The sequence below is a fragment of the Ambystoma mexicanum genome, chromosome 1p (genome assembly GCF_040938575.1).
Source record: "Ambystoma mexicanum isolate Mex_15411 chromosome 1p, UKY_AmexF1_1, whole genome shotgun sequence".
In the NCBI taxonomy this organism is placed as follows: Eukaryota; Metazoa; Chordata; class Amphibia; order Caudata; family Ambystomatidae; genus Ambystoma; species Ambystoma mexicanum.
In genome coordinates, this window is record NC_090921.1 from 1,014,436,882 (window position 1) to 1,014,464,692 (window position 27,811).

Consider the following 27,811-nt stretch of genomic DNA (forward strand, 5'->3'; position numbering starts at 1 on the left):
GAATGTTTAAGGGATGCTATTATCTGTTCCACTTCAAGACTTGTGAGTGTAGTGAATTTGAAGCAGTGCTCAGGTTTATGAAGGGTCACTCGTGGCTTACATCTGGCAGAGTTCTTGGAGAGGCTATGATTTTTTGTTTTCAATTTTCTTTTGTAGGCGATACATTTTATTAGAGCTTGCTGCTTGAATATTAGCGCACCAAGACTTCTCTTTGGGGCAGGTGTCTGGAGGGGGAGAAGGGGATTCTGATGCTCTCAGGATGATCAAAATTTCTCTTGTGTTAGAGTTGGCTTTATTGATTCTATTGTTGTAGGTATTTTTTTTAGTTTGAATGATTTCTGAATTGTACTTGGAGGACATTTTTGTCAGGTTTTCCTTATTCTCTAATGTGGGGTTATTTTTCCATGAGGATTCAGCAGTTCCTTTTTGGTTCCGTAAGGTTTTCAGGTTTGGGGTAAACCAAGAGTTTAGGTGCGTACGCGGTTTACTTTTGCACAGTTTTAAAGGGGCTATTTTGTCAATGACTAGGTTGATAGTGTCGTTGTACAAGTGCACAAAGGCTGTAGGGTCAGAGATGGAAGCTTAGAAGGTAGTGATGGGTTGGAGTAATGGTAATAAGTTTTCAGTTGTTATATTACGTTTATTTCTGATGAAAGCTGGGGGGGCTATGGAGTTTGCCTGAGTAAGATGGGGACAGTCTTGTAGGGTGACGGAGATAAGGTTGTGGTCGGTCCAGACACATGGTTCGTTCGCTGTGATTTTGAGATCACAATTAATGTCAGCCAGCCAGTCTAACGTTCTGCCTTTAGAGTGGGTGAGCTATAAAAATTAAACAAACAAACTATACAAATAGGTAAGTAGAAAGGGCACTTTATGAGATGCTTATAACTTTGTCAGCATTTGATGAATAGTCACAAAGCTTTCCCGAAAATAGAGAGGATTTATTTTATGAAGTTGCCTCATTTTGAAGGAGGGATGGCAAAACTTGCATTTGCCATTCATTTCCTATGAAACAATGTTAGCTCTGACCTACAGCCCCAACTGATAGATGAATGTGTGCCTTAGGAAGGACCTTGCTTCGGTTCAGACTAGGGATTCTTTTGAGTTTTGGCACGTGTGCACCAGCTGGTTTCAAATCATAGGAGATATCAGAGTTCACCAGGAACTATCCACACACCCACAGGTCAAGGTCCTGATGCCCAATTGGCGTTCACGGAACAGCAACAGGTCCACGTATTTTAATATGGGGCAACTTGATCGGCTGTTTCTCAAATAACAAATCTGACTAGTTTGAGCCCCTGAAACTAAACTGCAGCCATTGTTACGCATGACCTTTTTGCGGGTTCCTGCAAAGCAAAATCTGCACATTACTTTAAAAGGGGGATAGTGTATCTTTCTCTGGGCCTCCAGCCTGACCCTTGCTTGCAACAGGGTAAAACAAAAAAGACTTTAAGGGGGACACAGACCCGCTATAGATTGTGCTGTTTTGGGTGACCTGGGAAGAGTAATAACCCATCATAACTTACGGGGGTACCCGGGCATGGCTACAGGCCTGGCAAGCGGCCCAGGGGGGCATTCTGGGCCAACAAAGGGGCAAAGTGGCCTTTTGGTTTGGCCTGCATAGCAAAAGAGGCCACTGGCCTTGGTCGCAGGCTATGATCAATGCCCCACAATGGAGGCAAGTGGCTAACGTGGCTGGCTACAGGTAGATTGCCAGGAGCCGATGCAAATTGGCCATGGCCAGTTGCCACATAGCGTCTTACATAGAAAAGGTGAAATACTTGCACAGAAAGGAACTGGGACTAACAGTAATGAAACACACTACACCTGCTCCATCTTGAAAAAGGATATTTACAAAAGAATGTTAGTTTATTTAGGAATTAGGAATTTGTATATACCATCCCAATAGCGGATGTCTGACTCATCTGAATCACTTGATTAATTTCTAGGAGAAATATATATATATCATTTTGGCCATGATCTGGGCCCTATTAATAAGCCTTCCAAAGACAATGCCTTGGGAAAAGTGTCCACCGGCCAGGGCCACAGGCTATGAACACTGGCCCACAGACCTGCAATGAGGGCAAGTGGCCAAGGTGGCTGGTCACAGGCCAGGCCCCACGTCGTGACAGGGTCTGGAAACACATGGAACGCCATGCACGGCTGGATGCTCCTACCAAAAGCATCCTAATATTACTGATTAAGATTTCCTTGGTGGAAGCGCATGACTACTTTACTTAAATATTAGTAGTCGACTCACACAAACAGATACCCTCCTTACAAGGCTTAGGTTCATTGACAAATATAAGTTCATAGATTGATCGACTTTTTATTAGACATGCTTGCCATTGTTTAGCCATGTTTAGCCATGTTTAACCAGACGCGGGCGCCCAGTCCCTTCCTCAGCAGTCCCTCTCTACCCTTTGGCCATTTCATTTCTTTATTTTGCAATTTCTTTTCATTTTACTTTGCAATTTCTTTTCATTTTATTTTGCAATTTCTTTTCATTTTCTTTCCCCAACGCTATTTCAGTGCTATTACACGGTTCAGTCCAGGATAGAGATGACTAACGAATACCATTAACAATTTCCTTCTCTGCATACACCTCTCAAACTCCAAACCAAACACAACCACAAACCTCTAGCGCAGCAAACCGCACGAACTTCACTACACTGCAACAACAAAACAAAAAAAAAACACATAGACTCGCACATCAGCACACGACGACTACCGGCCGCATACACCCCAGGCCCAGCCGACGGAACCACCGGGCTGAGGCTGCCAACAGCACATCACTGCAATCTTGCACTTTTCCAGCCTCCACCCACTAACCCACCATCCCCCCCCTCTTTCAGAGCCGCCAGAGCGCCAGGGGACCACTCCGGTGGTGATAGTGCGCGGTACAAATGACCTTTAACATTAACATTAACATGAGGAGGACCCAGAAGGGGTCGAAAAACGTGTTGACTAATGCATAGATAGGTTTGTGAGGGCAAGGCAGTTGTTTAGGGCTAAAGCACCTTTATTTTAGTGAGGTAATATCCATGATGAGTAGAAAATAATAAAATCGAATGATTATATGGGACAAGCGCGGTTTGATTTGTGTATTTTGTAAAAACAGTATAAAGTAAGTCTTGTGAAGTAATGGCGTGGCGAGAGTTAGTTATGCATGACGAAAAAGCATTTTTCCCTAACTTTGATTTTCCTACGTAAAATGCTGTGTAAACTTAACTAAAGAGTTGCATTTGTCAGTCTACGATATGCATGTATAAACGAGCAACCACTACGGGTCTGGTAGGCCATACATGCCATCAAATCATTAGCTTCCATTTCCTTACTAGCCCTACCACTCCCGAAATAAACATGTGCCCATTTAGTAAATCTGTCATCCAATCACGCTTTTCTTACCCAAACCCTTAGTAAATCACTTTGTTCTCATTACCTTCCCCACTTCCGGGGTCCGATGGTTGCTGAACTGCGAAAGTCCAAAGATTCTCACGCATTGGAATCTTCCGTCGTCTTTAAGCACAAATGTGTTCCTGAAAAGTGAATAATCGGCTTATTATGAAAAAAATTTTAAATGCACCTAATTTTAGCACAATACCTCACTAAAGCAAAATGCTACCCTTGCAAAGTCAATTGTGTTCCTCCGGATGAAGATTGTGCAATCATGAGGAAAAGGACTCTTGAAATACTAGTACTAAAAACGTCAAATACACAGACACCTGACACATAATGGGTTAATTTACGGCTCTACTTGTAATCTGGTCTTGCAAAACGCGATTCCAAATATCGTTCTTCACTTACATGGGCAGATGGAACGACTTTGCCCTGCATGAAATGGAATTGCTAATTTGCACATTATGATCTAAACTATTGAAAAATGATCCATACGTAATATAAACATTGCAGTGGAAAGGCGAAAAGGAAAGGCTCTGCTGGGCTGCGTCATTACTGGAAACCATAGCAACAAACTGAAACGTACTCAGACGGGGACTAGTGGCTGCTGCATTTGCAGGGCTGGGAGCCCGCAGGTGTTTAGTGAGACGGAAACTGCGGGCACTTGGTCTCTGCACAGCACTCTCGATAAAGAATTATAAGAAGGCAGCACTTGCTCTATGCAGCATGCATCTATTAGGACTGAATTGTGGCCTTCCCGGCTTTGTATGCCGAAGCTTCCACACTGTCTTAGCATCTTCAGGAGCCACCTGGTTTAGTTTCTGTCCCTGAGGAGACGAGACAGACGGGCAATCCGTTAATCTGTGGGCGGGCAATCGCAAACTATTCGCCATAGCGACTGGAGCCTTGTTGCCTGCCTCCTCCATTTGCGCTTTGCCTCGCACTTTCATACTACTCATAGTGATTGCGCAGGTAGTATAATACTTCGACTCTGTGTCTTTAATAGAACTAGGACTTTCCTGCACGATAGTATGGAAAATCTGAATTTTCTTAAAACTTTATTGAAATTTTATAACATGCCAAAAAAACTTTAAAAAAACTAAAGCAGTAACACAAATTAACCGATAAACATCATATCCCTATACTTATACAGCTTTAACAATAAGATTAAAAGGCAGAAAAGGTGAAGAAAAGAAAGAGCAGGCAGAGAGAGAAAGTGAGGAGAGAAAAGAGAAGGAAGGAATGGGGAGAAGAGAAAAAGAAAAAAAAAATAGCAAAAGGGAATTTTTTCATATATATATATATATATATATATATATATATATATATATATATATATATATATATATATATAATGCATTAAATACATTCCATATAGTGGAATGTTCATATATACAACTCATTAAAGACATTCCATATAGCAGAATATTTATATGCTTTTTTTCCTCAGATAAGTAACCTTCTCTCTACTTGAAAGAATGACAAAATCCCGCAACCAGCCTTCAATGGATGGCTTAGCATCTCTCTTTCAGCATTTCAATATCTGTTTCTTAGTTACCGATAATGCCCTATAAGACCAAAAGAGTTGGCCAACAGAGAGCTGATTACCAGCCGGAAATAAGCCTAGCACACACAACAAAGGAGTGCGATGAAACGAAAGATCTAAAATAAGTTCCATATGCCGCAGGACTTCGTCCCGCAAGCTAGCAATTTTCCCACCGGACCTGAACATATGCAAACCAGTACCAGTATCCAATTTACTGTTCCAACATGTATCATCTAGCACAAGCTTACAACGCTTAATTTTTGAAGGCGTCCACTATGAATACCATGTACAACATTTTGCTGGGTGAACCTCAAATCCAAGTCAACTTTGTGTCTGCAAGGTCCTGCACAGACACGACTCCAGTCTCCCTACAATAAGTCACTGTTATGTACCTCCATCATACATTGGGTTACCTTAAATAATACCCTGAGACAGTTTCTGCATCTATACTTCTTTATTGATCCATATAAAACTGCCTGCCCTTCTCTCCTTTCCCTTCTATCCCCCATTCCAGTTCTATTCCCTTGCATTCCACATTCTGCAAGACACAACAGTAACTACCCAATTCCTGTGCCCAATTAGTCCTACCTTGCTCAGAAGGAGCATTAATGCTAACCTGCACAAGAAGTTTATACAGAGTGGAAGCCGATAAAGGTGTACTTTTGGATAAATGCAACATTGGAGGGACATTATGTAATGAGGCATTTAAAGGTGCAAAAACATTCTCAAAAACTTCACAGAGTATACGATAACGGCAATCCTCCTATGTACACAACTTATATTTAAACCTAAGGAACTCAAATCAAAGCACTGAAAATCCATTGTGCACCTGACCCAGTCGCCAGATACCACAGAGGATACGATAACGGCAAGCCTCCGATATACGCAACTTATATTTAAACCTAAGGAACTCAAATCAAAGCATTGAAAATCCATTGTGTACCTGACCCAGTCGCCAGCTACCAGCAGATGTCCAAGAGGGCCACGAGAGGGTATGATTATTAACACGTAATGCCGAGGTCTTCCAGATTGAAGAATACGAACGTAGTAGAGATTTAACCGCAGAACTTTCACAACATTTCTTCCAATCTTTTAAGATGTATCTGATAAACAGTGTGGATTTATCCTCAGCAATCTTTTTTTCCATACTAAGGAGACAGTCTAAGTGGACCGGCAGCAGAGCATTCTTCTCTATATCATCCCAGTTCGGGGAGCTAGCAGCATCCTCCCTTAAACTGAAATGCAAGGTGCGTAAGGTGAAGGCTCTAGGATATGATATGATAGGTTATTTATAATGCGCTTAATATCCAGAGGTTTCTAAGCGCGGATCCGGGGATCGAATCTGTGTTGCTGTGTCGTCTTGCTTCCAAGGCGAGCACGCTGCCCCGGAGCTATCCTCCCAAGACTGGAGATATGAGATAGCAGGGAAACCAAAACCACCTAAAATGTAATGGTTTCATAAGTACATCCATTGGGATCCATGTCTACCCCCTCGCCCAAATTTTGTAAAACTTTATTAATGTCACGAACCAAATCACCCATCAAAGGTAAAGGAAGCATACTAAAAGACAAGGCAGTTTCGGAAGCTGAGTCATTTTAGTTACATACATTTTACCCCACAACATTAGATTTAACCTTTTCCACTTCAAATATAACACCGCTATCTCCACTAGTTTTATATTAGAAGCCAATAAGCAATTAACATGCCTAGAAATTTGAATTCCCAGATATACTATATCATTTTCAGCCCAACTATCCTGCTCAACTCCAAAGAGACCTGTGACACGATGCCGAAATTGGGAAGACCAGCGTTTTCGATACGTTGATTTTATAATCTGAAACTTTGCCGAAAGTAGTCAGTGTTAAAATTAATTCCTTTAAGGAAGGCTCTGGATCCAAAAGCAAAACTAGAAGGTCATCCACATAAAGAATGACTTTAGAGACGCATTTACCCATCAAGCTACCCTTTATACCCAAATTTTCCCTGATTGCGATTGCTAAAGGGTCCATAAATAGAGCAAACAATTGAGGGGATGAAGGACACTCCTGCCTTCCCCCCCCCCTCGATAGATATTAAAACCATCCCATAAACAACCATTTACTATAACCCTAGACTCTGCGTCCTTGTATAGGGCAGCAAAGAGCTTCAAGAAACGCAGGCTACAATTCACTCTTATTAGCACTTACCGGAGAAAAACACAGCTAACCCCATCAAATGCTTTTTCTGCATCAACGCGGATTGCAGCATAGCGGTCCATTGAGTTATTCTTCAAATGTTGAAGATCTAATAATTCCCTCAAATTATCATAACTGTTCCTACCAATGATGAAGCCTGTTTGATTTTGATGGATTCATTCTGGTAGTAGAGGATTAATCCATACCCCATACATTTCTGCTAAGAGTTTAACATCTACATTCAAAAGAGAAATCGGCCTATAATTACCACAAATTATGCGATTCTTGCCAGGTTTTGGAATCACTGTATTACTGCAGTCTTCATAGAATCAGCCACTCATTCAGATTCAATGATCTCTTTAAAAATATCAGCTAGGAAGGGTGCCAACAGGGAGCTAAAACTCAATTGGAAACCCATCTGGTCCTCGATATTTACCATGTGCCAATAGTCCCACAGCATCTATAATCTCCTGCGCTGCAACTTCATTTTCCAGACAAAGTTTATCATCATCGTTTAACTTGGGGATAGGGATTTGATCAAGGTAATTCGACACCTCATCAACACTTATACACCCCTCTTTGCGATATAATGATGCATACAATTTCTGGAATGCTCCAAAAATATCTTCATTTTTTTTCTAATAAACGGCCCATTACCCTCCGATATGGACAGTACCTGCCTTCCACATTCTCTACCTCTCAGTCTACTAGCCAACAATGCACCAGATTTATCCCCCACATTCCCAGAACGCCTGTCTTGTGTAAAATAAATCCCTCTCCGCCTTAGCATGAATTATGCTATCCAATCAGTGTCTAGCTCTTAACATAGCAGACAATTGTATTCTGCAGGTTTAAAGCTTACTTACCACTGAGTCTACTTGATTGATTATTGGCTTGAAATAAGTCAAAAGCGTGGACTCACTCGACCAGTCCGCTGCCTTCATAATGTCTTGCAGGCTAGTACCACAAGTGAAGGCCTTAGATGCCATAGCGCCTGGGGCAGAGTGCTCCAAAGCAATCCACGTCTACGCCTGCTTGCTGCATAGCCCATCTGACCCACCTAGCTAGCATAGCTACTCAGACTGCCTTGAAGGACTTACGCAACGTAATACAAACTCGGGTCTCTTCCGCTGGCCTAAGGAAGGTTGTCTTGCCCTTGTATTCCTTGAGGCCCCTAACTGGGCACAGCTTAGGCTGATCTGGAAATGCTGAGAAGGACACAGAATTGATGTGAGTTTTTATCCTTCTCCTCACATGAAAGGCCACTCCCTCCAGTGGAAATGACCTGCTGTACAGCTTTAGCACCCCTATGTCGGACACACTCTTTCGTATGCTAGCAGGAAGAACAGCATTGCTTGCTTCTTTGAAAGCGCTTTCCTAGAGAGGTCAGGGTTGCCTGGCCAGCTCAGTAACACCCGCAGGACCATGTCCATGTCCCAAAGACTGGAGTATTGTGGTTTCGGCAATTCTATTTCATGCAGCCTTCACCCCACTGATCAATCCGACTACCAACACATGCTCGCCGTTTGTGGGGGCATAGCAACGGTGCATGTTCTGGCGAAATGGCTGATCTGTAGTTCACTGCCCTGGAAGCCTTACCCTGAGCAGCAAGCGCTGCTAGGAAATTCACGACGTGTATCACATCCGCAGAAGAGGGATGCACATCCCTTACCACACACCAGCTGTGCCACTTTGCCCAGGCTGCTCTGTAAGACATGGTGGTCTTAGGTACCCCGGAATCCTGAATTAGTTAGTCTACCAGCGTCTCCCGAAAGGCCTGGCTTTCTCTACGCACTCCTGAAATCACCCATGCTATCAGTTTTAGGGTCCCCTGAAGGACTAACGGGTGCAGGAGACCTGTCAGGTCCTGCAATATATCTGCCCGGTCTGGCAGTAAGATCGGAATCTCTACAGACATGTCCAGCAGATTGGGAAACCAAGCTTGGCTCTTCCACACTGGGGTCACTAGAACCACCTTCGGTTTCCGGCATCTCAAGGTACACCAATGTCCTGGCAATCATTGTGAAGGGGAGGAAATGAACTGTGTGCCGGGACCCAGTCCTGCAGGAAAGCATCTGTGGTGGCTGCCTCGGGTCTGGCCTCCAGCTGAAGAACTGAGGCAGCTGCCTTTTCAGTCTGGAGGCAAAGAGGTACGTCCCGCATGAGCCCCTGTGCATCATCAAATCGTGGAAGGTCGACTTGTCCAGCTTCCAGTCGCTGGAGTCTCTGAGGTACCAGGAGTTCCAGTCCGCCACCTGGTTGGCGAGCCCAGGCAAATACTCCACGGTCACCCCCAGGCCCATGTCCAGGCAGAGTTGCCAGAACTCCTTGGCCAAATCCGATAGGACTTTGAATTTCATCCCTCCTAGCCAATTGATATAATGCACTTGCTTGTTGCTTCTGCCGCTTGCGGGAGTCGCTATTCATGTGCCATCAGGCATATATCGTCGAAATATATGATCAGCCTGATCCCTTTCTTGCGCAGTTGCGCTACCACCATCTTCAACATCTTGGGAAGCACCAGGGCACAGAGGACAGGCTGAACGGAAGACAGGTGAATTCGCACCACTGGCCTTCCCAGATAAAAAGGGAGGAAGCGCCAGTGAGATAAGTCTTTGGGTACCGCTAAGTAAGCGTCCCGCAGATCTATGCAAGCCAGCCAGTCTCCTTTTTGGAGAATGTCTCTTAGGAGATTGATGCCTTCCATCTTGAAAGGCTGGTACAGGAGAAAGGCGTTGAGGGCCTTCAGATTGATAACTGGCCTGACCTTCAACTTTCTCTTCACTAGGAAGAGGTTGCTCACAAATCCTGCCATTCCGCGCTCAGCTGCTCTTATTGCATTTTTTCTCCCAAAGCTTTCCCCATTTCTTGCCTCATGAGCCCCTGATCTAGTTCTAAGAGGCAAATTGGCCTTGGCAGCTCGTCTTGCTGGGGCTCCTGACAAAACTCTAGACGGAAGCCTTGAATTGCTTCCAGAACCCACACGTCCCCTGTGATCTCTTGCCACTTGAGCAAGCAAATAGCGAGTATGCCGCCAATTGATGGTAGCTGCACGCTTGTGCTTGGCCATGAGGCATGTGCTTGTTCTGTCACCTGCAGTAATGGCTGGAGGTCCGTTGGCGCCTCTTCATTCTCTACTCCTTCTCCTGGCCTCCTGGGACCGACGGGACACTCTGTGATAAGGCCATTGTCTAACTCTCCAGCTGGCTGAGCGGCCTCGGACAGCCTGACAAAAAAACCTTTGGGGCGAAGACCTTCTTCAGGGATGCTTGTGCTTTGTCCAGGGCCGCAAAGGTGTGCACAAATCTGTTCATGTCCTTCACAAAAGCGTCCCCTAAGAGGAACCTTTCGCTGCTGCTCCGGCTTTGGACAAGGCCATCTCTCCCAGCTTTGGGTCGATCTTTTAGAGTATGGACCTCTGCAGTTCCAGCACGATTGAGCAATTGGTGTTCCGTGCTAAACAGATGGCCCGCTGAGCCCATCCTGCCAGTACTTGTGGATATATGTAGCCGCCAGTGCTCCAGATTAAGATTTTGCAGTGGGAATATGTACTCCCAATTTTTTAAAGATGGGAGTAAAAATGTAACCGACATGCCCAATAGGAGTATTTAATAAGCGAGTAAAAATGGGTTTTATTTGCAAAGCTGCAATGGATAACAGTAGTTTCTTCCTCTGGCACTATCTGTACTATTGGTCCAAACATATCCAAGAGCCAGGGGGATGTGTCAATTTCCTATTTTTGTTGGGAGTATTTTTACTCTCCATTTTTATTTTGGGGAGTATTTGCCTATTTTTAGGGAGTAAAAGTGGCTGATACACCCCTTATCTGTAGGGCTGGCAGTGCTCCAGATAAGATTTTGAAGTTGGAGGATTTGACTTTTTTTGAATGTTTGGACTAAAAGGATTTGTTATGGAGTACAAACATGAATCCCGTTCCAAATGGGAGTATTTTCTAAACATGTAAAAATATATTCAACTGAAAAACTGAAATATTTTTGTGAGAAATACTTCTTTGTACCAAGTTATTCAAACTCATTAAAAGATAAATGTGACATCTTCCATAATTCTGGTAGTTTCTTCCTATGGTACTACATGAAATACTGGTCCAAACACATCCATGGATCTGGGTGAAAGCAGGGGCACAAGCTCCTAAGTGTCAATTTCCCATTATTTATTAGGAGTGTTTTTACTCCCAGATTTTTTTGCCTGAGTATTTGCCTATTTTTAGGGAGTAAAATTGGCTGATACACCCCTTATCCGTAAGGCTGCGTTTAGTTCAAATGTAATATATTTTAAAGGTGGCTTACCTATGCAGCCAATAGAAAGACAGATTCACTTTACTGGTGTTTCCCGTTTTTTTTTTATCACACCAAAGCCACATGCGTGTGATTTTACAAAATGATGTCTATTTATTGTGACATCACGCTACGTTTTACGCACGGACGTCACAACGCTACAATGCTACACAGTGGCTATTTTTATTGTCAAGAATAACTCAATCCTAGTGTATCAACGATTGAAACTCATCCTTTGTGTCTATTTTTACCACTGGCTCCCGGTAAAGGAGAGGATCACCTTTAAGACCTTCACTTTAACACACAAATGCCTCAGCCTCACCCTACCTATCTGAAACTATCACTAGCGATACCTCCTCTCATCCTAGGAGAAGTCACTAATCCAACCAATTGTACATACCTCCCATCAAAAGAGCTAAAGTTGGGAGGGGGGAATAGGTTTTCCACATTTAACACCCAAACTTTGGAATGCCCTGCCCAATGAACTCAGAGCTGAACAACTCCCTCACAGCTTTCTGCAAAACCCTCAAAACAACACTCTTTAACTAACTCCCCCCGCACTCCCACCTCCCCCCTGCCTACCTACTCAGCATGTTTATATTTCCTTTTAACCTGTTTTTTTTTAAATCATACCTCACTGTCATGTAACTAAGTATTTTACTTCTGTAACCAGCAATTTTCTCTGTAACAGAGCCATGATGCCTAAGGGCTGCTGCACGCGTTATAAATGTTAATAAATAAATAATATTAAAAAAGAAATATAAATTCAAAATGTATAATGAATAGATAACGTTTGTTTTAGAAATCTATGATGGACGCTCTCTAATGTTAGCTTGTCCAATTATTACTACACAATGACTGACCCGATAGTGTATATCCGCATCTGGACCTAAACAAAAGTGTGCATATTAAGGGGTGACATTTATATTACATTTCAGCTAAGATGAGAGTAGATGGTACTTCATACTACAAAATTAAGTTTACAGGGAGTACAAGTGAGCAGAGGTAGTGTAGGGTCAATGGTTGGGTTAGTTACAGCTATTTAAGAATTCTAATACAGTAATTTCTTTAAAAACAAATAGACTTTACTGTCTTGATTCAGCCCACTGTGGCGTGATATATGTTATGATATGATATGGCACTTATAACGCGCCTATACACAAGTGTTTCAAGGCGCAAAGAGGCAAGGGAGGTGGAACAGAGGGAAGAAAGGCAACGATCCTACTAGGCCAGGTGTCATTCAGATCACGCAAGTGCATGGGAAGTGGGAAAGGGGAGAGTGTGTGGGGAAGGGCGAGGGGGCAGTGCAGTACATGGGATAAAAGAATAAATAATAATAAGTAAAAGTATGGCCAACAGCTGGTAAGTGCAAGGGTAAGTGCAGACAACAGGTGTCAAGTGCTGGTATTGGGCCTGTAGGGATACAGAAAACAGTCCTCAAATGCAGGGGTTGCCAGGAAGGCAGAGCAGGTGTGCGACTGGCGAGGGAGGGGACCTGTGCCCGAGATCAGAGGGTGGCCAGGTAACCAGTGAAGTTTTAGTTTCAGCCAGGAAGTCAGCGGGGGAGAGGAGGAGAAAAGGCAGAAGCAAAGAGAAAGGTTTTGAGGTGCATCCGGAACCGGAGAGGATTCTCCTCAAGTTTAAGAGGCAGGGAGGCTGTTCCATAGGAAGGCCCCAGCCCAAGGAATAGATCTACCACCAACTTGTTGCTTGGAGAAAAGGCGACTGACCCGGGGGGAGTTGGAGGCGGATGAGGGAGCTCGAGAAGGAAGATATTTAGGAAGAGAGAGATGAAGGTATTGAGGCTGCAGGCCCCAGAAGGCCTTGTGGACAATGCATAGGGTTTTGAACTTAATACTTGCAGCCACTGGGAGCCAGTGCAGGGATTTCAGTCCTGGAGAGATACGATCCCTGGGCTTGAGGCCAAGGACAAGTCTCGCAGTCCTGTTCTGGGTGAGTTGAAGAGGGTGGAAAGTAGAAGCAGGTAGATTTAGAAAGAGGCTGTTGCAATAGTCCAGCCTAGAGAGAACCAGAGCTCTGGAGACAGTGAGCTTCTGGGGGAAAGAGAGGAAAGGAAGAATACCTCAGAGGAGGTGCAGCTTGTAGTGTGACTTCTTAGAGATGTCAGAGATGTGAGGAGAGAAGGAAAGTGTGGAGTCGAAGATGACCCTGAGGTATTTAGCCTCACAGGTGGGAGCAGGAAGAGGGCCAAGAGAGGCTGGCCAGATAGTGACAGGAAAGGAGGGAGCAGGTGTGCCTATGAGAAGAATCTCGGTCTTACTGGCATTAAGGCAGAGATCATTGGTGGCACACCACTCCTGGATGGCGGACAGACATAGAGAGAGAGAGAGAGAGAGAGAGAGAGAGAGAGAGAGAGAGAGAGAGAGAGAGAGAGAGAGAGAGAGAGAGAGAGAGAGAGAGAGAGAGAGAGAAGAGGTGGCTGAGGGTAGCCTGAAAATGAGCTGGGTGTCATCCGCATAGCACTGGAAGTTGGGGCAGAGCATGGCAATGCGGTGGGCAAGAAGTGCCAGGTATTGGTTGAACAGCCAGGGAGAGAGGTTAGACCCTTGGGGAACACCACAGGTAGAGATAGAGAAAGAGGAGAGGAAGGACCTAGGTTGAACCTGGGAGGGTCGATCAGAGAGGAAAGAAGTCAGCCATGCCAAGGCCTGACCAGTGATCCCGAGGTTATCATGGAGACGGTTCAGCAGGATGGCATGGTTGACCATGTCAAAGGCAGAAGAGAGATCAAGTAAGATGAGGACACAGGCGGTGTTGGAATCAAGGTTGGAGAGCAGGTCTTCACGGATGTTCAGGAGAGCAGTTTCCTTTCTAGCAGCTCTGAAGCCAGACTGACGATCATGGAGAAAGCCAACAGAATCAGTGAGGAGATGACAGCATGCGGGAGGGGATACACCAGGAAGGATTTTGGCATAGTTATATAAAAGTGAAACCCCCAGACCCATGATTAGAACAATAACAAGGGAGGATGGTAGTACAGTTGATACCCAAGAGGAAGTTAACCAAGAATTTGCAGACTATTAGAGGCTATTATATGGAGATGATGGGAAGAGTAATACTACAATGATATTAGAAACACTGGAAGATATAGGTTTGCCGCAGATCAGTGCTGAAGAAAAGGAGGAGCTGGATGCCCCAATTACCTTAGAAGAGCTAGAGGAGGTGGTGAGACAGCTGCCCACCAGTAAGACACCGGGGGCTGATGGACTCACAAGTAAATTTTATAAAGTATTTAAAGAAGAGGTGCTCCCCCCCCCCACTGTTAGAAATGCTGAATGAAGTGTACAAGTTGGGTAGACTGCCAGAGACCCTTAGAGACGCGATTATAATACCGCTCCCTAAACCTGATAAGCCTGGGCATAGCTGCGGTTCATATAGACCCCTGTCAATGCTGAATCAAGACAGCAAAATACTGATGTCTGTCTTGGCAAACAGACTGAGAAGGGTTATTGGGAAGTTAATACACCCTGATCAGACAGGCTATGTCCCGCATAGGAACATATCTAACAATCATAGGCGACTCCATCGAGTTATCGAGCATGGGAGTGAAGACCAGGGCGAAATAGCAATTGTGTCATTGGACGCAATAAAGGCCTTCGATTTGGTCAAATGGCCATGGCTGCTGGCGGCCTTGGCTGGCTATGGGATGGGGCCTGGATATCTGCGGTGGGCGGAAATACTATATAGTGAACCGCTGGCTAGAGTTAAAACGGGAGCAGTTTTATGGGAAAGATGGCAGCCTCGTAGAGGTACCAGACAAGGATATCAGTGGTCCCCAATGCTCTATATACTGGCTCTAGAACCCCTATCGATATACTTAAGGCAACAATATGATAGGATAGGCATCTCTGTGGGAGAGGAACGACATCTGATCTCCCTATATGCGGATGACATGCTGCTGTATCTGCAACACCCGGAGGAAAACCTCCAATACATTCTAGAAGTGATGGACAGATATGCTGGGTTGTCTGGCATAGCGGTGAACCCTCAGAAATCCAGCATGTTCCCACTGGGAAGATATAAAGGGATCCCACTGAAACAGCTACCAGTGTTGCAGATACCATGGGCGGTTAGCACATTTCGTTATTTGGGGTTAGATGTATACCACACAGTGGAAGATGAACATAGGTGCAACACGGAAGTGGCCATTAAGAAAATTGAAAATTGCATGAGGTTCTGGGGGAAGCTGCCGTTAGCAATGATGGGACGTGGAGCAATGCTGAAGATGGTGGTCCTGCCTAGGCTCCTGCACTTTTTGGGAATATACTGTACTGGATACCCAAGAAGTTCTTCACTAGACTGAAAGGTATATGCAGGGATTTCCTGTGGCATGGCACCCAGAATAGGGTTGCCTTCTGGAAGCTACAGAATTTCTATGAGAAAGGGGGTATAAAGCTGCCAAATTATGAGGTCTATTATGTAGCAAGCCAACTGCAGTATGTTGCTAAATAGCTTTCAGATGAAGGTTCCTCTGAATCCAGGTTGTTTGGACAAGACTGTGCCCCGTTTTACTTGAAAGAGATGATGTGGTTGCCCAAGGCAGAGATGGAAGGGCGGCCCAAGATGATGATACTTGGGTGGAAGATGTGGCGTAGAGCATGCACGATGATAGAAAACCCATCGCCATGTTCCCCGCAGGTACCATTAGTTGCATTGGCAGGGGGAGAAAACCAACTACGGATGATAATTAGAAACCATTGGGAACCGGCCGGGTTGGCAACAATGGTTGATATTTGGCATAGAGGGGACTATCATAGATTTTGAGGTGCTCGGCGTGGAAACTGGGTTTACACACGGGCCAGTATATTACGTATCACAGAATGGTGCAAAGAATTAAGAAAACATGGCCTGTAGCGGTACTGGAGGAAGAACCAGATGCTACCATAGATATAACATACGATATAGCGGATGGGGGACATGAGATATCTAGAATATACGAGCTGGCTATGTCTAAAGTTGGGAAGGAAGTAATATAATTGAGGCAAGACTGGGAAGCGGAAGTGGGAGCCCCGATGGAGGATGGGATGTGGGAACGAGCCCAGGGGTATCACAAGAAGGTGTCGAGGACTGCGAGATTAAAGCAGATACAACTGTATATTACGCATAGGGCGTATATGACACCCCAAAGAATATCCAGGTTCAAAAATGCAGGACGACAAGCATGCCCTAAATGTTATGAGTAGGGTTGCGGGGATGGTGCATATGTTTTGGACATGCCCAGTCATTGAGCGCTTCTGGAGCGAAGTGGCACAGAAACTAGCAGAGAAAGGGGTTCAGATTGCAGTGGACACAGTGTGGGCCTGCTTGTTGGGGGGGTTCCCTAGATCACGGAAACTCAAGCATGTGAGTAAACTTAAAGATCTGGTATATGTGCTTGCGAAGAGGAGAATCGCTATGGGGTGGAAGACTTGCCACAGACCGCGAATAGAGGTGTGGTGGAAAGATTTGCAGAAATGGGCAGAGGCAGAAACTATGGAATGGCAGGAAGCGAGCAGTGCTGGAGGTGAGGAGGAGACAGAGACCCTGATGGCCTGTAAATCATTAATAGCAGAGTTGTTTGGGTCAACGTAAAACCCAATGGAACCCGCGGAAAGGGAGACCCTATCGCAAGATGCAGCAACAGAAAATATCAGGCTCGGTACGGGGGGTGGGATAAGGGAAGCAGTGATCAAAATTGACCGATGTATAATTGGAATGTCATTATATGCACTGCATGTTTGGTTTGTATTGTTTGTTTGAATAAACTAATAAAAACGTTTTTTTTAAAAAAAAAGGATCAGTGAGGAGATTGAGCTGGGAAGAGTGCCAGCTTTTCCAGGAGTTTACCCAGGAAAGGAGTGATGGAGATTGGGCGATAGTTAGCCGGGCAGGATGGGTCGGCAGAGGGTTTCTTAAAAAGAGGGTGCACAAGGGAGTGCTTCAGGGGGAAGGGAAGACTCCAGTGGCAAAGGAGTAGTTGCAGAAGTCGGTCAGGGCAGGAGCCAGGGAGTCAATGTGGTCCTTGATGGTTTTGGAGGAACGGGAATGAACCTCTTTTGACAAGACTTTCATAGTTCGGACTTGTCTAGAAACCTTGTTTGGGGAGAACAGGGGAAAGGGAGAGAAGGAGGGCGGGCAAGAGGTGGCCGAAGGGCCAGAAGAAAAGCAGGGAGTAGAGGGAGGAAGGGCAGAGGAGAAGAGAGAGGTCAGGATGTCCTGAGTTTTAAAGATTGAGAAGCCAGTGCTGTGCAGAGGGTCTGGGAAGGGACAGGAGAGGTAGAGAATGCAACAGGATTGGCCAGTTCCTTGCAGATTTTAAAGAGTTCAGCCGAGTTGTTAGATGCCGCAGAGATGCGTGCTTGGATGTGAGCTCTGTTCTTGGTGAGGACAGAGAGCCGGTATTGCCTTTGCAGCAGGGGGCAGGCCAGTTTGTCAGAGAATGTACATAAAGCATGCCATTTCCTCTCAGCCACCTTTCACTTGCGTTTAATGGTTACGAGGTCTGAGTCTTACCAGGAGTTGCACTTGGCTTTGGGCTTCAGGCAGATCCTCCTGACAGGGGCAAGAACATCGAGAGTATCAGATATAGCAGAGTGAAGCATGGAAAGGGCTCTGTCAGGCTGTGAGTCAGCCAAAGGGGGGAAAGTGGGTTGAGAAAGTGGCGGCAAAAGCCTCAACTGACACACGCTTCATGGGTCAGATAACCGAGAAGGTGGGTGGCAGTGATGGAGTTGGCTTGGCCTGAGGGGTAGAGAGGGTGAAGTGGGAGGAAAGGAGAAAGTGATCACTCCAGGAGAGAGGAGTGGTGAGAGGAATAGAAAGGGGAAGGTCTGATGAGATCAAAACATCCAGAGTGTGCTCTGCAGAGTGAGTCGGGCCAGGGGGGAGACTAGAGAGTGAGAGAGGCGCAAAGGTTGCAAAAGAGTCCTGAGGAAGGACAGGAAGTTTCCAAGAAGGAGGCGTTGAGTGGTTGAGACCAGGAGGGAAGAGGAGAGGTCTGCCCCCTCAGAGTGGAAGGAGGATATCTGACCAGGTGCCACGACCCTCGCCCAAAACCCCCTCTGGCAAACCCATTGGCCAGGTGGAGTCAGGACTCGGCCCTCTAGAGCCTGGCATCCTCTTCAAAAGCCCTCATGGGGCCAGTCCTGGCGCCTATGGCGCCAGGCTCATACACCATGACCAACAATGTGCTTGGAAACTACTTTATTGTATTGTCAGCCAACATGGAGGCATCCACATAGCTTGGCTCCTAAGAACCAAGCTATGCGGTCTAGTGTTTTGGGTGTGGCAGGCCTGGAACTACTTTCCCTGGTACTACTTTACCTGGGCTATATAAACCACACCCTGACTGCAGAACATGCTTCGTGTTACTTTGCAGCTTGCAACGTGACGCTCACCGTGTCCAGCTATTCCCTTGAACCTCGGAGAAGCAGAGCCTGCAAGGAGACAAAAGGAACATCATTAGCAGCAGCATCTTACCTGCAGTCTTCATCTTTAAACCCTCGCAGCTACTGAGAACAGCTTCCTCGAATCTGCACGCATCCCGGACAGAACTACCTGAAAGAGGAAGATAGAGACAACATTAAAGAAAGCTGTAGAGACATTTACAAATTACGAACTGTTCAAAAGGCTTACCTGGCTGTCGCCTCTCGGCTGGCACCACTCCGGACATTCCACTCGCGCTGAAGAACACTGCGACCTACAAGGAAGGAAAACACAGGTTAGTAAAGGCAAGAATTTGCGGTGCTGCGCATATCGCATACTTACCGCATCATAGCGCTCTTAATGCGCTATCATTTACCAGCGGGGCTCAACCAAGCCAGTTCGCCGCGCGGAAGCTCTGCATACCTAAGGGAGAAAAAAAGAGACATTTTAAACAAAGAAAGGCATGCAGGATAGCAACAAAACTAAAGAAAAGCAATAAGACCTACCTGAACAATATCAAACGGGCCGGCGTCGGTGAAGTAACTGGACCGCACTCACCCATGAAAGACAACGCGCCCTGCAAAGAAGGCAGGACGGAGTGCACGCCTAATTCTACCACAAGGTGAGGAGAGGGTGCCAGAGGGACTGAAAGCATACGGGGGTGGAGGGAGGATACTTACCCCAGTCGGTCAGTCTTGAACACAGTCCTTTTGTATTTTCTGGCAGAACCTTCCCCGCAGACCACATCAGGGCAAAGCTGAGAAGCATACCAGCAAGTAACCCAGCTGGGTGGCGTCCCTGTGGATACCAGGTGAGCGTAACAGACCACGAAGCCTACCATAACAAATCTACCTGGGCGCCATGGAGACATCAGAAATGGACCAATTGGCCCAATTACTAGGAGAGCTTTGTGCTGAGGTTCATTGGCGTCCCTGTGGATACCAGGTGAGCGTAACAGACCACGAAGCCTACCATAACAAATCTACCTGGGCGCCATGGAGACATCAGAAATGGACCAATTGGCCCAATTACTAGGAGAGCTTTGTGCTGAGGTTCATTCTGCCCGACAAGAGACTAATGCCCTCCGGAGAGACCCAATAGTGACCAAAGAACGCACTGAAGAGATTAGCAGGCAATACTTGCAATCACAGGCAGGACAGACGCCTCTCCCTGGAAGCAATCCAATGATGCAAAACCCCGCTATACCACCCCCTCCGGTACAGATCACATTACCTGGAACAGTGCCCCTGGCACCACCAGAAAGGTTCTCATGCGACCCACGGAAGTGTGCGGCATTCATCAATCAGTGCCGCCTTCATTTTCTTTGTAGGCCTGGAGCATTTTCACACAACCAAGCTCGGGTAGCTTTTGTCTTATCATACCTGAGTGGTAATGCAGCAGATTGGTCGGTGCCATTGGTAACCCATGGCGATCCTCTATTACATAAAAAGGTTGAGTATAGGTGCACACCACTGGTTCAAAGAAGGTTTTTAAGTAATTTAAAGTTACATTCAGGTAATTTAAGGTGCAGGGGAGGAACTGGAGTCATGGCACAAAACCCCGACACATGAAAACAAAAAAAGGAAAAGGATTCCATTTCTCTCTGGAACCCCCCAAAGTCATGTAATAGAGGATCAAAAAAAGGAAAAGGATTCGACTTGGGAATCCTCCCGTCCCCTGCACACTTTTAAGTGTTTGGAACAAGTCCAATACTGTTATTTTTATGTATACAAAAATTATTTCACAATAATTAACAAAGGGAAGTCAATAGACAAGAATGTACAAAAATATTTTTTATGTAACACAAACAATGTGATTCAATTCTTTCAAAATGAAATGAACAACATGAGAACGCATGAATGGTATCAAAAGAGCACATCAAGTATAGAGAGAGAAAGTGTGCAAATAAAAGGGGTTTATATATGTGTGAAATCCAATTCACTTGGCGACGCGTTTCGAGGATGTTTTCCTCTTCTTCAAATGGCCCAAATTGGATTCTTTAACAAAAAACAGAAGAATAGTCATTTAGTTACTTATTAATCTGGAAACTATTAATCAATTGCAACGAGTTAAGTAGATGTACAATTTAAATGTGTTGTTCTCAGTTGCTTTAAATACTGCAGAATTTCCTTCATTGTCGAAATAGACATGTATATAGCTTACTCAAATATGGTAATTAGGTAAACAAAATACTTTTCCTGAACAATATAAAGTATCGGCTGAGTACTAATCACTCTGTGGGACTAGCAGCGGGGTCATTCAATACAGATTAAAGGGACACGGGAAAAGAGGGGCTGTGCATAATAGAGAAAACAAGTGTGCTTGGAGGAGGATAGTGAAAGGTTAGAAGCCAAAGTAAAATGAAGAATTACCAGTGTCGAGTGATGGTTCCAGAGTCAACGTTCTGAATACGATAAGTATTCAAAGAAAAGCGTATAGCGCGCTATATCTGAAAGAGATATGTAAAAATGGTTCCAGTGAAAAGATAGCAAATAGATAGCTATAGAGTAGTTCTGACGAGGTCCAAGAAAAAATAATAAATAAACGTACCAAAAGGTGATGAAATCTTAGCATGGTGAAAAAGAAGAAGAATGGTGACAATGTCATGGAGTTGCTCAATTCCAAGCCAGCAAATGACAACATCATTAGGGGGTCCAACCTATGCATATTGGTTGAAAAGTAGATCGAAAAAGTAAATATAAGTAACTGGCATCGGTAATTCAAAATAATGTATAAGGGGTCTCTACTAATTAGTACCTCAAAGGAGCGTCTAACCCAGTAGACACATGTAGGAGATAACAGCTCAGCAGACTTGCTGTGAAGGTGGAAAGTCCAAGTCACAGCGAGCGCGGCAGCAAAGAACGTCTGTAAAGTAAGACGGATATACAATAAATAAGGAGAAAAGTCCTAAGAACGAGTGCAGTTCTAGTCTGAATGAGGGTGCAAAACCGCTTACCTAAAGTGCAGAAACGAGCGATCCTCACAAAGTCTATTTTCAATGCCAAGTCGAATACACGGCTCCGAGTCCTCACACAGCAACCATGGAAACATTGAGCGCTGTGGAGGATCAGGGGTAGTAAAATAAGAGAAGGGACTAGAATAGTTGGAAATACGAGCGGCCATCTAAGAATGGTCAGAGAAAAATAGAATGATATGTACTGCAGAGTAAAACGTGAAGGGAATAGTAGTAGAACACTGTATAAACACAGACGGTTATGAATGGGAGTAAAAAAAAAAAAAGGATGTTTGAAATCTAAGGAGGACATCCAACATGTAAAGAAATATACATATGTGGATGTATTCCGAACCCGAACGAGGACGGTACAAAGGATGGGGAAATAGAGAAGTTCCCAGGTGGAAAATACATTTATCTAAACAATCAAGAGTAGAGAAAAATTGAAAATATGCAATCGAATAACAGCGCTGCCAGGCCGTCAGAACGATGAGAAGTCAGGCCAATCTAAAGCCAAAAATCAAAAACAGTTAATTAGCTAGAGGTGTAGTTTTGGGAAATTCAAACACAGTTCAACATAGGATGACCATAATTAAAACAAAATATGCACATAATGTACAGCTTATGTTAGACATTATCAAGCAGTTCTCAATTAAGTATTTACATTGATTCATGCATAAAATGTAACAATGTTAAGCAATAGAGGCCCTATGTATTTCAATTATATAGTAACTTATAGACACAACTGGGTGCATTTGGTATTTAATCCCAATATTACAGGTCTGACACTAGTATTGTGATACTTCTTGATCACAGGAAGCAATTTAAGGTAAAGTCCTCATTAAGGCCCCAAGGTTGTAGGATCCCCATTTTATCGATCCAGTACGCTTCTCTTTGTAATAGGAGGGACAGATAATCACCTCCTCTTGTGGGGCGTCTAACAACTTCAAGAACTTGACATTTTAGCTGTGCAATGGAATGCTTTTGTAAATTAAAGTGGCGAGCCACTAGTGAACACTGGTTATTGCATCTAATATTTGAATTATGTTCTGTCAATCTCAGTTTGATTGGTCGTTTAATCTGGCCTACATAGACATTACCACAGGGGCATTTCAACAGGTAGATCACTCCAGATGAGAGACAGGTTGAATAGTCTCTAAGTTTGATCTTTTGGCCGTTCCTCGGGTGAGTCAAAACATCACCCTTGATCACGTTGTTGCAGTGTGTACATCCCAGACAGGGGAAGGTTCCCAACTTTTTAGTGGTTAAAAAGAGTTGATTCTCCTTGGGAGTTTTCTCAGCTTTCACAAGCTTATCTCTGATGTTTTTTCCCCGCATGAAGCACATCATTGGCGGAGTTGGGAATAATTTTTGCAAAGTTTGGTCATTGTGTAATATATTCCAGTGTTTCTTTATACATCTTGAAATCTGAAAGCTTTGTCTGGAGAATTTGTATATGAATAATAGAGGGATATCTTTCACCTTTGATTTAGTTTTTAGTAGGTCTGTACGTGTAATTTCCGAGGCTCTGTTCTTGGCTTCTTCTAGGACCTCTGGGGGATATCCTCTATTTTGGAATTTACTGACAAGGTTTATGCATTCTTTGTCCAGATCACCCGGATCCGAGACAATCCTTTTAAGTCTCAAAATTTGACTATATGGTAAACTTTGAAGCATGGCTCTTGGATGGAAGCTAGAGTAATGCAATAAATTGTTCGCGTCAGTTGGCTTATGGTATATGGATGTAGCAATTTTATTATTGGTGATCTTCAAATTTACGTCCAAAAAGTGTAAGTAAGGGTTGCCTATTTCAATGGTAAACTTGATTCTCGGATGCACCAGATTGATGTATTCAAAGAACCTTTCAAGTTCTTCTTGTGTGCCGCACCAGATACAAAAAATATCATCAATAAACTGCTTCCATGTAAGGATGTAGGGTGACCAAATTGGGTACTCCAGTACATGTTGGCTTTCAAACTGAAACGGGTGCCATCGATGTACCCGAGGTCTGCAAATAGTATTTGCCTTGGAATCAAGATCTACTGAAGACACTTTGTTAGAAATGTGGCCCAAGAGCACGTTTGACCCTCAGATACAAAATTCAATCCTGAACTTGTTTGAGAAAAGTGTCTTACAAGACCTAAGCAAAATTAACTATAAGAAGAAAACACCCATTAACATCAAGAACCGACAATTAGATTTAATTGTTTATTGATGATATTTTTTGTATCTGGTGCGGCACACAAGAAGACCTTGAAAGGTTCTTTGAATACATCAATCTGGTGCATCCGAGAATCAAGTTTACCATTGAAATAGGCAACCCTTACTTACACTTTTTGGACGTAAATTTGAAGATCACCAATAATAAAATTGCTACATCCATATACCATAAGCCAACTGATGCGAACAATTTATTGCATTACTCTAGCTTCCATCCAAGAGCCATGCTTCAAAGTTTACTATATAGTCAAATTTTGAGACTTAAAAGGATTGTCTCGGATCCGGGTGATCTAGAAAAAGAATGCATAAACCTTGTCAGTAAATTCCAAAATAGAGGATATCCCCCAGAGGTCCTAGAAGAAGCCAAGAACAGAGTCTCGTAAATTACACGTACAGACCTACTAAAAACTAAATCAAAGGTGAAAGATATCCCTCTATTATTCATATCCAAATTCTCCAGACAAAGCTTTCAGATTTCAAGCTGTATAAAGAAACACTGGAATATATTACACAATGACCAAACTTTGCAAAAATTATTCCCAACTCCGCCTATGATGTGCTTCAAGAGGGGAAAACACATCAGGGAAGCTTGTGAAAGCCGAGAAAACTCCCAAGGATAATCAACTCTTTTTAACCACTAAAATGTTGGGAACCATCCCCTGTATGGGATGTACACACTGCAACAACGTGATCAAGGGTGATGTTGTGACTCACCCGAGGAACGGCCAAAAGATCAAACTTAGAGACTATTCAACCTGTCTCATCTGGAGTGATCTACCTGTTGAAATGCCCCTGTGGTAAAGTCTATGTAGGCCAGACTAAACGACCAATCAAACTGAGATTGACAGAACAGAAGTCAAATATTAGATGCAATAACCAGTATTCACCAGTGGCTCACCACTTTAATTTACAAAAGCATTCCATTGCACAGCTAAAATGTCAAGTTCTTGAAGTTGTTAGACGCCCCACAAGAGGAGGTGATTATCTGTCCCTCCCATTACAAATAGAAGCGTACTGGATCGTTAAAATGGGGGCCCTACAACCTTGGGGCCTTAATGAGGACTTTACCTTAAATTGCTTCCTGTGATCAAGAAGTATCACAATACTAGTGTCAGACCTGTAATATTGGAATTAAATACCAAATGCACCCAGTTGTGTCTATAAATTACTTTATAATTGAAATACATACGGCCTCTATTGCTTAACATTGTTACGTTTTATGCATGAATCAATGTAAATACTTAATTGAGAACTGCTTGATAATGTCTAACATAAGCTGTACATTATGTGCATATTTTGTTTTAATTATGGTCATCCTATGTTGAACTGTGTTTGAATTTCCCAAAACTACACCTCTAGCTAATTAAGTAACTGTTTTTGATTTTTGGCTTTAGATTGGCCTGACTTCTCATCGTTCTGACGGCCTGGCAGCGCTGTTATTCGATTGCATATTTTCAATTTTTCCCTACTCTTGATTGTTTAGATAAATGTATTTTCCACCTGGGAACTTCTCTATTTCCCCATCCTTTGTACCGTCCTTGTTCGGAATACATCCACATATGTATATTTCTTTACATGTTGGATGTCCTCCTTAGGTTTCAAACATCCTTTTTTTTTACTCCCATTCATAACCCTCTGTGTTTATACAGTGTTCTACTATTATTCCCTTCACGTTTTACTCTGCAGTACATATTCTATTTTTCTCTGACCATTCTAAGATGGCCGCTCGTATTTCCAACTATTCTAGTCCCTTCTCTTATTTTACTACCCCTGATCCTCCACGGCGCTCAATGTTTCCATGGTTGCTGTGTATTCGACTCTGCATTGAAAATAGACTTCGTGCAGATCGCTCATTTTTTCTGCACTTTAGGTAAGCAGTTTTGCACCCTCATTCAGACTAGAACTGCACTCGTTCTTAGGACTTTTCTCCTTATTTATTGTATATCCGTCTTACTTTACAGACGTTCTTTGCTGCCGCGCTCGCTGTGACTTGGACTTTCCACCTTCACAGCAAGTCTGCTGAGCTGTTATCTCCTACATGTGTCTACTGGGTTAGACGCTCCTTTGAGGTACTAATTAGTAGAGACCTCTTATACATTATTCTGAATTACCGATGCCAGTTACTTATATATACTTTTTGATCTACTTTTCAACCAATATGCATAGGTTGGACCCCCTAATGATGTTGTCATTTGCTGGCTTGGAATTGAGCAACTCTGTGACATTGTCACCATTATTCTTCTTTTTCACCATGCTAAGATTTCGTCACCTTTTGGTACGTTTATTTATTATTTTTTCTTGGACCTCGTCAGAACTACTCTATAGCTATCTATTTGCTATCTTTTCACTGGAACCATTTTTACATATCTCTTTCAGATATAGCGCGCTATGCGCTTTTGTTTGAATACTTATCGTATTCAGTACGTTGACTCTGGAACCATCACTCGACACTGGTAATTCTTCATTTTACTTTGACTTCTAACCTTTCACGATCCTCCTCCAAGCACACTTGTTTTCTCTATTATGCACGGCCCCTCTTTTCCCGTGTCCCTTTAATCTGTATTGAATGACCCCGCTGCTAGTCCCACAGAGTGATTAGTACTCAGCCGATACTTTTATATTGTTCAGGAAAAGTATTTCGTTTACCTAATTACCATATTTGAGTAAGCTATATACATGTCTATTTCGACAATGAAGGAAATTCTGCAGTATTTAAAGCAACTGAGAACACCACATTTAAATTGTACATCTACTTAACTCGTTGCAATTGATTGATAGTTTCCAGATTTATAAGTAACTAAATGACTATTCTTCTGTTTTTTGTTAAAGAATCCAATTTGGGCCATTTGAAGAAGAGGAAAACATCCTCGAAACGCATCGCCAAGTGAATTGGATTTCACACATATATAAACCCCTTTTATTTGCACACTTTCTCTCTCTAAACTTGATGTGCTCTTTTGATACCATTGATGCGTTTTCATGTTGTTCATTTCATTTTGAAAGAATTGAATCACATTGTTTGTGTTACATAAAAAATATTTTTGTACGTTCTTGTCTATTGACATCCCTTTGTTAATTATTGTGAAATACTTGTTGTATACATAAAAATAACAGTATTGGACTTGTTCCAAACACTTAAAAGTGTGCACGGGACGCGAGTATTCTCAAGTCGAATCCTTTTCCTTTTTTTGATCCTCTATTACATGACTTTGGGGGGTTCCAGAGATAAATGGAAAAACATTTTACTCGCCATACCCAGGAACAAGCAGTAGACAATGAACTCTTGTCCCTCCGACAGGGGAATCAGGACTTGTTAACGTACAGTCCTACCTTCAACAGACTGGTTGCCAAAGCTAGGTGGCCAGAAAACAAAAGAACCACGTTATTCCATCGAGGCTTACAAGGCAAATTAAAGGATGTCTTAGCCCAGGTGGTTGATTCACCCAGAGACTGTGCAGAATCCATAAATCTGGTCGTGCAGCTAGACCACCGGTTGCAGGACCGAAAGGCAGACCGGTCTAAGACGGACCCTCGGACCGTGTATGTTCGACCAAGGGAAAACACACCCCGTGTACCTGAAAATGCTGTAGAACCCATGCAGATTGGAGGGATACGGCCTCCATTAACAAAACAAGAGCGGGAAAAAAGAAGACAACAACAGCTTTGTTTGTATTGTGGGAAACCAGGACATTTCCTGAAGGACTGTCCAGTAAAAGCCCTAAGGAGAACAGTTGGGGCCACAGAGAAGGATGAAGCTAAGGAATCGGGAAACTACCAAGCTCGACAAACGTAGAGGTC

At 43.7% G+C, this 27,811-nt stretch overlaps 1 protein-coding gene across 7 annotated transcripts in view; it reads right to left on the minus strand.

The window, feature by feature from the left end:
• The window catches only part of GFOD2 (Gfo/Idh/MocA-like oxidoreductase domain containing 2), a 233,597-nt gene that overhangs the window by 173,699 nt on the left and 32,087 nt on the right, over positions 1 to 27,811 (minus strand). For 6 of the 7 annotated variants that reach the window (XM_069655208.1, XM_069655200.1, XM_069655185.1 and 3 more), the window contains one exon: positions 3,443 to 3,539. The exons of the other annotated variant lie outside the window; for it this stretch is intronic. The gene's annotated coding sequence lies outside the window, so the exon portion shown is untranslated. The remainder of the gene's footprint in view (positions 1 to 3,442; positions 3,540 to 27,811) is intronic. 7 annotated transcript variants of the gene reach the window in all.